Raw genomic sequence first — 9,967 nt, 5'->3', positions numbered from 1 at the left:
CCTTTATGACACACTTTTTCGCACTTATCTCCCGTTGTCCCGAGCGAGATCTATTCTCATCTCCTTGTTTCGCAACGAAAGGTTTTTGACGAGTTCGCACATGTCAATCTGTTATTAATCACGAACGCCTTTCATCGCGGAGCAGACAGCAGACTTTCGTGTATTTTTTGCATATTTTGTTACCGATTGTTCGTAATGAAATGCGGTGGAACGCGTTTTATGTTACCAGAAGAGAATACATTTTAAAATCGCTATACTTAGTTCGCGCGCGCACGTAGTAAGGTTCAATTTTGAAAAATAAAAATAAATTTGAAAGATAATTTGCAAAATTGAAGTCTGATTTGCATGAAAAAAATTTACCTGTAACAACGATACGATCTCCGCAGTGTAAAACAATTTTAAGGACAGAAATTCAGGATATTTTTAGTGAAAAATTATACAGAAAAATTAATTCATCGTTCTGAAAAAATATATTGAAACAAAAGGTAATTATACAGAAAAATAAAAATGGTTGCTTCATTTAATCATCTTTTTTATATTCTTGAAAGCTTTTGGACTTTATATGTAGTTTTACTATTTTTCTCTCTCTTATATTACACATTATAAAAATTGTGATTAACAGGATTAGATAAATTGAGACTGACGTCAGTGTCTCTATTATCCGAAATCTCGTTGTACTCCACGGTATATCAATATTTCGCCATTTTAAATCAAATCGAAATAGCTCGAGCCAAGCAATTATGTGCCATGCGGCAAGCTATACGGCGCGGATTCTGACGTTATTGTCATTAAAGTGAAACTAGGACAGTATTTTGCTACTAAATACCGCGTACGGTGCCATTGTCTCATCATATTACGTTGCCGCCTCGTACAGCAATGCCCGTGCAATGCGATACCGCGGCGTGGCGTGCGCGAGATAACCAGAGGACTTGGCAAAATCGACGAGGCGCACGCGGCACGGTGCGGTGTGGCGCGAGGGATATCTCACAGGCGCGAAATAACGCACGGCGAGAGTGCGGACGGGCACTCGTACATTAAATGTATTTGGGATTCGAGAAACGGGACGTTGACCCGACTCTTTATCCCGTATTCTTCTTCGCGTCTCTCAAGGTGTGCTTACACTTGGAATGTGCTCCATCGCTGCCGGGGGGGCATGCACGATAACTCGTTCGTTCATGCGATAGGTGCATTTTTCCGAAAAAAAAATAAAATTATGAATCGCATTACATTATAATTCCATAGCTATTAATGTTTTTAACTTCTATAAAAATACACTTTTCAGTAAGTAATCCAATATTCCGATCCAACGGTTCTCTTAAATTAATTCCTTGTAAATTGATTTAAAAAATTGAAAATAGATTGACATATTATTCGTATGATAAAACATTATAAAAGATTGGTTACACATGAACGTATTGATCTCAAACGGAAATATACGCCAATTACGTATTGAAAAACGTGCACTTGTATTATAATCCCATGTGCATGTGCATTATATCCCTGTATGCACATGTGTGTATGAATGTAGAATAAATTAAAAAACGATATTGATTAAAGGGGATATAGATAAGAGACTACACTAATATCCCTAAAAAGTGTTAGGTACACAGAATACGGGGCGGTTACGAGGAAAGATTGATGCTCGCGCCGAGAAACCTTGATCGCGTTAATGCGAAAGATGAAAACGGGATGGCCGAAGAACAAATTTCCCAACATAATGCCCGCGGCGGATTGTCCTCGAAGATCTGCCTGATATCGCATTTGGATATCCGCCAATCGGTTATTTTTGTTCTTGAAGAAAACGCGAGCCTTGTATAATTCTAATAAGAATAATGCTTGAGAGCGCGGTCGAAGCGGAGTTGTGTATTTATAGCTGAATCTAACGTGGTCGTTTATGGCCATTTTTTTATTTTAACATATTTTTTATTTTCTTAAATTTCTGGCTGTAACGAAAGGATAGGCGTGTTGAAAGACTTTATTTAAACTTCTACATATCTCGATAAGCAGTATTTTTAAAAATTATTATGTGATACGTGATATCATTATATTGACTACCGAAAAAACTTCGCTATTTATATTTGCTATTTATATTTGCTCTGTTAGGAAATAATTTAGAAAATAATAACAACTATCTCGCCGAAAATAATACATTAGAAATCGTCCTAAGGTTTGCAAGCGCATGAACGATGGAAAATGACCGAGTTTATTCGGAGTAAATGATTAATTATAGCTGAAGACTCTCGATATTAAAATTAACGAGTAACAAGGAGAAGTAAACTATGAAAGTCAAACGCGGTTATAGTTGTGCGTGAATTGACGCTATATAATATTCAATCAATTAATAATTTAACTATAAATTGTACGTTTACCAACTATAAATCGTATACATTTATAAACTATGAATCGTACGTTTACAAACTATAAATCATACATTTTGGCTCTGTATTTGAGCCAACTGCAGCGAAGCGATGATATAGATGAAATTAAATAATCTCAAGCTCTCCAAAAAGTATAAGGTGAGAATGTACAAAGAAAGTGTAAATTTCAAGAATAAAAATCGAAAAAATTCTGCAATTATTCATAGTCCGCAAAATATTCGGACTAGAAATGAAAATGAACTAATCGACGCGAAGAGACATGAAAGCTACTCACCAAACCAAGTTCAGCGAACGTAAAATTGACAAATTGAAACTTTGAAAAAGACAACTTTGCACTGAAAGTCATGCGAAACCCCCCTGCTATATCGCGCCGGAGAAGGACACCCGGGGGTTTTAGCCGGTAACAACAATCTGGCATAACGCTTTTGGCTTCTCCCCGGGCCGAGAAGATTTCCCCCGCGTTAAAAAAAAGTATTCACATAATATAATACCATCCTTCAAGTATAAAACATTACAAAATAAGCGGCCTATAAACTCCAAGAAAAGAAGACTCTCTTCGGGGAACAATTACTTACGATATAACGTCATGCGTCTATATCTATCTACTTATTCGTTTATTCTATAAATGTCCTATTACTCTAAGAAAGAAAAGAAAAACCTTCCGGGCATCTTTGTCATCTTAAGAAAAGAAAAAAACATTCCCTTCTTTCCCAGGTAGCAAGCACTCGTCATTTTGACGTCAAAATTGACGTCAAAAGACGTCAAAATGACAGACTTTTTTCGTCAATTGACGTCAAAATGACGAGTGCTTGCTACCTGGATTTTTTATTAGCTCCACCCTCTAGGGACCAACCTGTGCCCGAAGAATCGCGGGAAACTATTTCGAGATTTCGATTTTCTCCTTATTGTTCCTTTAGTGAACCAGAGAGCCATTCTTCCGCATAGATCAGCACGCCGAAGTCCCGATGATCGAAATACGGTGTATCTTTACGCGGCGTTTGGATCGGGCGGCACTGCGCCTCTCCTTCTCCCTCTCGCTCCCTCCGGCTCTTCGAATTCGAAGGTTAAGCGTAAAAAAGCGACGACGACATCCACGACAGCCGCCGGGGCCACTGGCTTCCGGCCAGAGTTTAGGCTTTCGTCGTCTCGCCACCAGGTAGCGATGGCTACGGACTATTTAAGCGAATTTCGCGGTCGCTCGGCGCTTCGTTTTGTTCAGCAGCGCAGGCGTTGCCCCCTTTTGAATGTTTGTTTGTTTCGCTTCCCTTTTACCGTCGCGCAAACGACTCTTCTGCACGTCGTAGAGGGCCCAGTCGAGAGCGGTGCGTCGACGTACGACAATGCGCACCGAGGAGTAGTGGATCGAAAGGAAAAAGAAGAAAGGGAGAAAAAGAAAAGGAGAGAGCAGTGTGAAAGGTTTTAAACGGGGGTGGTCCACACCCCCCCGCAGCGCTTCCAAGTGCAAAAGTTGAAGGATTGAGGACAGAAGCACTGGTAAGTCCCTCCCCCCAATCCCTCGCCGCGCAACCATGGTGTGCAGTTGCATAGTGCTCTTCGTGTGACCACGCGTAGTGACGAAATACTCCGTTTCCGGAGTGGAGAACGGAGCGGGAGAAGGGAGCGCAAGTGTAGTGACAGAGAAGCCAAGAAGGATTAGCCGTGAAGTATCGTATTATTATCGTGATCAATTCTGAATTATCGTGAATATATATAGGCCCTTCCTCTGATTCTCCATCGAAGGGCCGATCTGCGTTTCCGGGGTGGAGAACGTAGCTCCTATGGTGCATGAAAATTGCGAAATTTCGCGCGTCGAGACTTAATTCAAAATTCAGAAATTCGTAAACGCGATGGTGGTTAATAGAAAGCCGCTCTTATTTTGACTTGGAGTGGCGGCAGCTCGAGATTACTTTTTAAATAGCGAACCAGGCGAGAGGGATATTATCTATCTCCAGAATATTATTCCTCCCCGTAGTGAATCTCGGCCGTTATGGAACTTTGCGTATATATCAATCCTGGAACGTTTCCTCCGTTACGCAATATTCAGAGATCTAGGAAGTGCGTGTTTGCGAACAGAGTATCTTTTGGGAACAGAATAATTCACTTTATATACCGTGGAAAAAATATATGAAATTTTTCGTTGGAAATCATGTGATTTTTATATTATATTTGTTGTTCATGTAATTTTATATTAATCTTAAATGGCTATCTTAAGCTGGCATAAAAATCGCTAGAATATTAACCCTATAATCCCTCCAGCCCTTTCGTGTCCCACGCGTTTCTAACGGTCGTTCGTTCTGGAAAACCAATGGCCGTGAGATAATGCCCCCACACCTCAAAAAATTTGTTATAGTAGGGAACATCAAGTAGAAATTTCAAAGCCCTAGCTCATTTACTCTCGAAACGGCAAACAGTCAAAATCGCGTTGGGACACGAAAGAGCATGGTTAGAGGATTACGTCAGTGTTGTGTGTAGGTAAGTGAGAATTTTTTTTTTTTTTTTTTTTAATAAAAATGTATTTTTGTGTACAATTTATTTGAGGCGACGAAATTAAGTATTTCTATTTAATTAATAATTATTTCATATTTTTTTTCTCATTTGTACTACTTTTAGCTTTAATTTGCGCGCTGAAACATTAAATTTCGTTAATTTGTTCGTGAGTTATGATTTTTTAAATAAAACAAATCGTAACGTGCATTTTTCAACATATAATTGTTGTGAAAAAATAGTTGAATAAATAATTTTCAAATTTTCTTTACATTGATTTTTAGTCGAAGATATAAAGATATAATAATTTTGCGGGAATTATTCAAAGTTATTAACATACTGAAAATCGCGTGGGACACGAAAGTGCATGGTTGGAGGAATTAAGTGGCGGAAAAAACGTTGAAGGGATTAGGGTTAATTTTCAAAGCAGAATGTTTTAATAAATTTCAATAAACGTAAAATATCCAATAATTGGAACTAAAGGAAATGGCCCCCATTATAAATTTTTATACTTGACGTAGATGTTATCTCTCCGGTCTTGCTTTTACGTAAAACTTGCTTTTTTCGAGGTAGTGACGCTTATAAAGAATTTCTATGAATATTTCATACGTGATATTGCATATTGCATTCGAAATGTATAAAAATAATACGGCAAAATTGTATTGGAAAATATAGTTCGTTATTGTTTAAAGAAACATCATCAAAAAAATGTAATGATTATTGATACGACGTTATCAAATACGATTTTACCTCATTTTGGAAAAATAGGGAAAAATTCTTATTGGTATTACGTAATGAAAATTACGTTGAAACGAGTTCCGATTCTGTTACATTACATATGCGTTGTTTTGGTGCGTGGCAATATAGGTATGCGGTTGCATAATAAGCGCTTACGAAGCGAAATCCTCGGATTAAAAGCTTGTCGTTTCGCGGGAAATAAAATATTTTAACGCGCCGTAACGCTCGCGCGGAAAGGTCGCGCATACGTGAAAACAGTTGGGCGTGCATTGGGAAAGTCAATAAAAAACGCCGTAAAACCAGTTAACGTCCCCGATCACGCGTGAAACCGCGTAAAACCCGTGGACTCCTTCGTCGACGAGCGCGAGAGCACAGTGCGTATTACGCGACCTATAATAAACTAGAGCCAAGAATTCATTTTAGTTTTTGTAGGTCACCGCCGCATTTTCGCGCGCTCGCGTAAAACAATTTTCGCGGACCGAGAAATTATCTCGACCCGACGACGCGCGACGTCGCGGTAATTTGTGCAATCCAAAACTATAATTAAACGCCCGTTATAAAACACCGGGCGACGCGCGCGGGTCGCGCGCTGTGAGAGAGATATTCAATAAAAATAAATCCGCGCATTAATAAGAGATAACACGTGTTTACGTGTTTATTACATGTTAAGCTTCGTATTGCTTTGGCAGACAATTTTTACGTTTTAAGCCCAGCGAGAGCGTTTTAAACCCAACGTTTTAACGCTTGATGCTTTAGTAAAATTTTAATGCACAATACACGGAGTAGCGTCCATTGTTTTTTTTTTCTCTCGTGTACTTCCAGTCCTCCGAGTAATTTCGAGTCGCTTGTTATGCGCGCGTGCGACGCATTACTATTCATAAAAATTTCAAAGGCATTCTGTTATCTTTGGCGATGGGTCCGCGGCAGAAATACGTGATGGGTGATTTCATATCGTGGGGGAATGCGTTAATGCGTGCACCGTCCGCGACGTTCGGTCGGGGTATCGAAACGCGCGTTTGCGCGCTTGCATTGCCATGTGGTACCACGTCACAATAGCATAACACAGGATATATCGACATTGCGCTTAACATTACAGGAAGTGATCTGTCGAGCGGTGAATAGGTCAAGTCAATATTGCAGTCAGCTTCTTAATAAAGCAACCAATTTTGTGACGAGGATTCGGAAATACGATGTGCCAAATGCGCTCGTTATTTTAATTAATTTTGCGGGCAATTTTAATTCAATTTTATTAAACGGCGCGCACAAACACCGGTCGCGATAAATTCGGTACGAGAAACCAATTCCTTAAAACTGTAGCACCGATTTTTCAAGTCTGATATTGCTAAATTTTAATATTTTCAAAAGATTTGTTTTATTCTAAGAATTTTGAATCAACTAATCGAGACACTATCATTTACAAAGCGAATTATTTAGCGTAGCTGGGACAATGGCGTGCGCGACTTTTCACACAAACGCGACGGGATATCGGTTTCTTTCGAGAATGGACAATCCAACGGAGCGGATTACCTCATCCCACATGCTTGTGTGAGGCATTCGTCACATATAATATCGGCGACCTCTACTTGTTTGCCAACAAGCGCACTGCGTTTCTTATCCCTTACGGCCATCCCGTCCAACATGTTGCATCTCGTCTTCAAATAGATTCCGCCAGTCCACTCACTCAAATCGTGACCACAAGTCTGCTTCTCCCAGCTGCGCTTTTCGTGCTTTCCGTGCTTAAAATGGAACAAAATGTATGCTCGTGTCTCGCCAGAGGATCCAGCCCTTGTTACATAAAGGGGTCCAAACGTAATTTGTTGATTTAATTCTCGGACAGTAAGACCCCTAGTCTATCTTTTGTCACTCTTTTGGCGTTGAAAATCTTTCCCGAGGCTTAAAATAAAAACTTTTTTATTGTTCAAGTACTATTCATATATTTATTTCGCGTTTTGAGAGAAGAGCTACTTCCTTTTATAGTCTGCGATATTATGCATTTAAATTGCAGTTGAGAAAGTAAAAATTCAGCGATCGTTGAATACTTAGTTTATAAGATAGATTCGAAACAAAGAAAAGCTCTTTAGAGAAAAAATTTGGTTTGTGATTAATAAAATCAAAACGATGAATGTGCTATAATTAAGAATTTTTACGGATAAAGGAATGAAACGTTTTCCAAAACATTCTCACCCCGCAGTAATAATCATTCTTATACACAAACTAATCGAGAAACCACCTCAAGAGCGTCGTAGTCCTTGGCAGGACGCGCGGGACGGCGGCGACGCGCGATAGAGGAGGAGAAGGAGGAGAAGGAGGAAGAGAAGGTGGCGATGCCGGAGATCGGGAGAGCGGCAGCTCCCCGAGCTGATCACTGCCAAAATAATTAGGAAGCCGTCGTCGAAGACGTGCTAAAAACGTTCGCTCGGGCGCGCGCGATTTGGCCGGCTAGTCGCGTCCCGGGCGCTCGAGCGAGCTGGTCGTCCGGACAGTCGTCGACGTCGAGTCGTCCTCGGCAGAGAGCAGTCCGCAGCGGAGTGCCATCGGCGTACGGGGTGCCGTAGTACCGCGCGACCGGTCGCCGAGTCCGTGCCGTATCGCGCGGCGTGTGTATCTGCCCTTCGGCCCTCCGAGGCCCTTGCGACCCGTCGTCGGAGGGGATAGTCAGCGTCGAGAGGGTTAGTTTTGCTACCCGCGATTTTTCAATCCTGCCCCCCCCCCCGCCACGGGCTCTCGCCCTGTCGAACAGGGGAATAAACGAGGCTCCTTTTGTTTTGTCGTTATGACACTAAACGACGCGATTGTAACTGACGTAACAGTGGCCAGTGAGTTAATCTGGCGAAAGCGTCGAAATGACGAGTGGTCGCGCTGTCGATCGTAAAGCTCGACCAGAAAATACATAATTGTGAAATAGTTATTTGTGCAACAAGTGCTGTAAGATGAAAATTCCCGGGTGCCTCGCCTTCGGCTCGTGCGTCAACTCCGCACCCGGGAATTTTCATCTTTACGCACGACTTGCATACCCTATTTTATGTTGCAAGTGCGTGATAGACCACTTTCCATGCACGTGTTACATAAAATTATATGAGCTCCGTTATGATTCTCGCAGCTTATGCTGATCTGTCGCGATATAGTCGCGATTTAAAAAAGAAAAGCCTTAGCTTAAAAAACTTTGAATCTGCATTTAATTACGTCAAAGAAATTAATTAAAAACTGTGTTTTTAATTAAAACACTTGGAAAATCCCTGTCCGCGATGGAAAACCAATATGTTGAGACGGAGGATTCCGCGGCGCTGGTCGAGCGTTCTTCGTTTCGATTACGTTGCCTCCGGATTTGTATGCCGCTCTCGGAGTGTGAATGAGCGCACACACGAGGATCCCATATCCCATTGGAGCCGCATGTGACGTGTGTAATTAACCGCTTGTCAGCATTTTAGCGGAATTGTTTCGCCCTGGCCGCGTTTTCCAGCTGTCAACGTTGACGTGCGATGATTACAGGGCGTATCTCGCGGGGAATTGGAGATACGACGTGTTTAATTAATTACTCAGCCCCCCGGCACTTCGGCGGGCTCTTCGTTCCCGGACGTGTTAAACTTACAAAACGACGCAGGTGATCGACCTATATATCGTATAAGCTAAGCGGGACCTTATGGGAATCACACGTGACATATTCCGTTGACATCGCAAACGCCTAAGGTTCGATATCCAATGTCCATTTTCTGTAGCGATGCAGATTAACTTACCTTTTATCCTCTTCTAATTGTTAGGCCAGAAAAAGACAAAACGTAAGTTAAACTGAGATTAAAGTTAATCTGCGTTGATAGAGATGGACATTAAGAGACACGTTATAGGAGCCACGAAGTAATCCAATTTTTTTTAAATATATCAATCGCGTTGTCTTCATTTTAATTCGTAGAAACATTTTCAATCGCAAAAAGATAGCGTGAGTAATTATCCGTGTAACTCACCCGCTGATAATTACCCGCTCGTTAATAATTGTTATACGGCTGAACGTGCTGTCTCGGTGACGCAAACTCGTGCGGAAAATTAAACGTTCGATAATTACAGGAGATTATAGAAGATGAATGTTCCAATGTTTTAAGCTTCAAGCTTCCATATCTAAAAAAAAAAATTTTAAGTTATCGAAAAGAATTATCGCAACGCGTCGGGATTCAATACACGCGAGGCATGTGTACTAACCCCTTCGAATAACGATGAAACGTCCCTTCGGCTTTTTCGCGTCCAAAGTTCAAGGAGTGTATAAAGTATAGCTAAACAATGTCTGAAATATCCGGGGGCTTTTAGACGCATTTCAGACATCTCTTGGAGCCCCGCCAGCGAGATCTTCAGGCGCTCTTCGTTCCGCCACGAATTTG

General features: G+C 41.2%; 1 protein-coding gene across 4 annotated transcripts in view; it reads left to right on the top strand.

Moving 5' to 3' along the window:
• Window positions 1-3,578: 3,578 nt before the first annotated feature.
• Serca (ATPase sarcoplasmic/endoplasmic reticulum Ca2+ transporting SERCA) overlaps window positions 3,579-9,967 on the top strand; it is a 46,026-nt gene continuing 39,637 nt past the window's right edge. For 3 of the 4 annotated variants that reach the window (XM_077403950.1, XM_077403951.1, XM_077403946.1), the window contains exon 1: window positions 3,579-3,872. The gene's annotated coding sequence lies outside the window, so the exon portion shown is untranslated. Of the gene's footprint in view, window positions 3,873-8,047; window positions 8,270-9,967 lie in introns of those variants that run through there. The other variant, XM_077403947.1, reaches the window with a different exon arrangement.

The sequence above is a fragment of the Temnothorax americanus genome, unplaced genomic scaffold (genome assembly GCF_048541705.1).
Source record: "Temnothorax americanus isolate GAGA-0224 unplaced genomic scaffold, ASM4854170v1 Scaffold18, whole genome shotgun sequence".
In the NCBI taxonomy this organism is placed as follows: Eukaryota; Metazoa; Arthropoda; class Insecta; order Hymenoptera; family Formicidae; genus Temnothorax; species Temnothorax americanus.
This window is presented reverse-complemented; position numbering and strand designations above follow the sequence as displayed.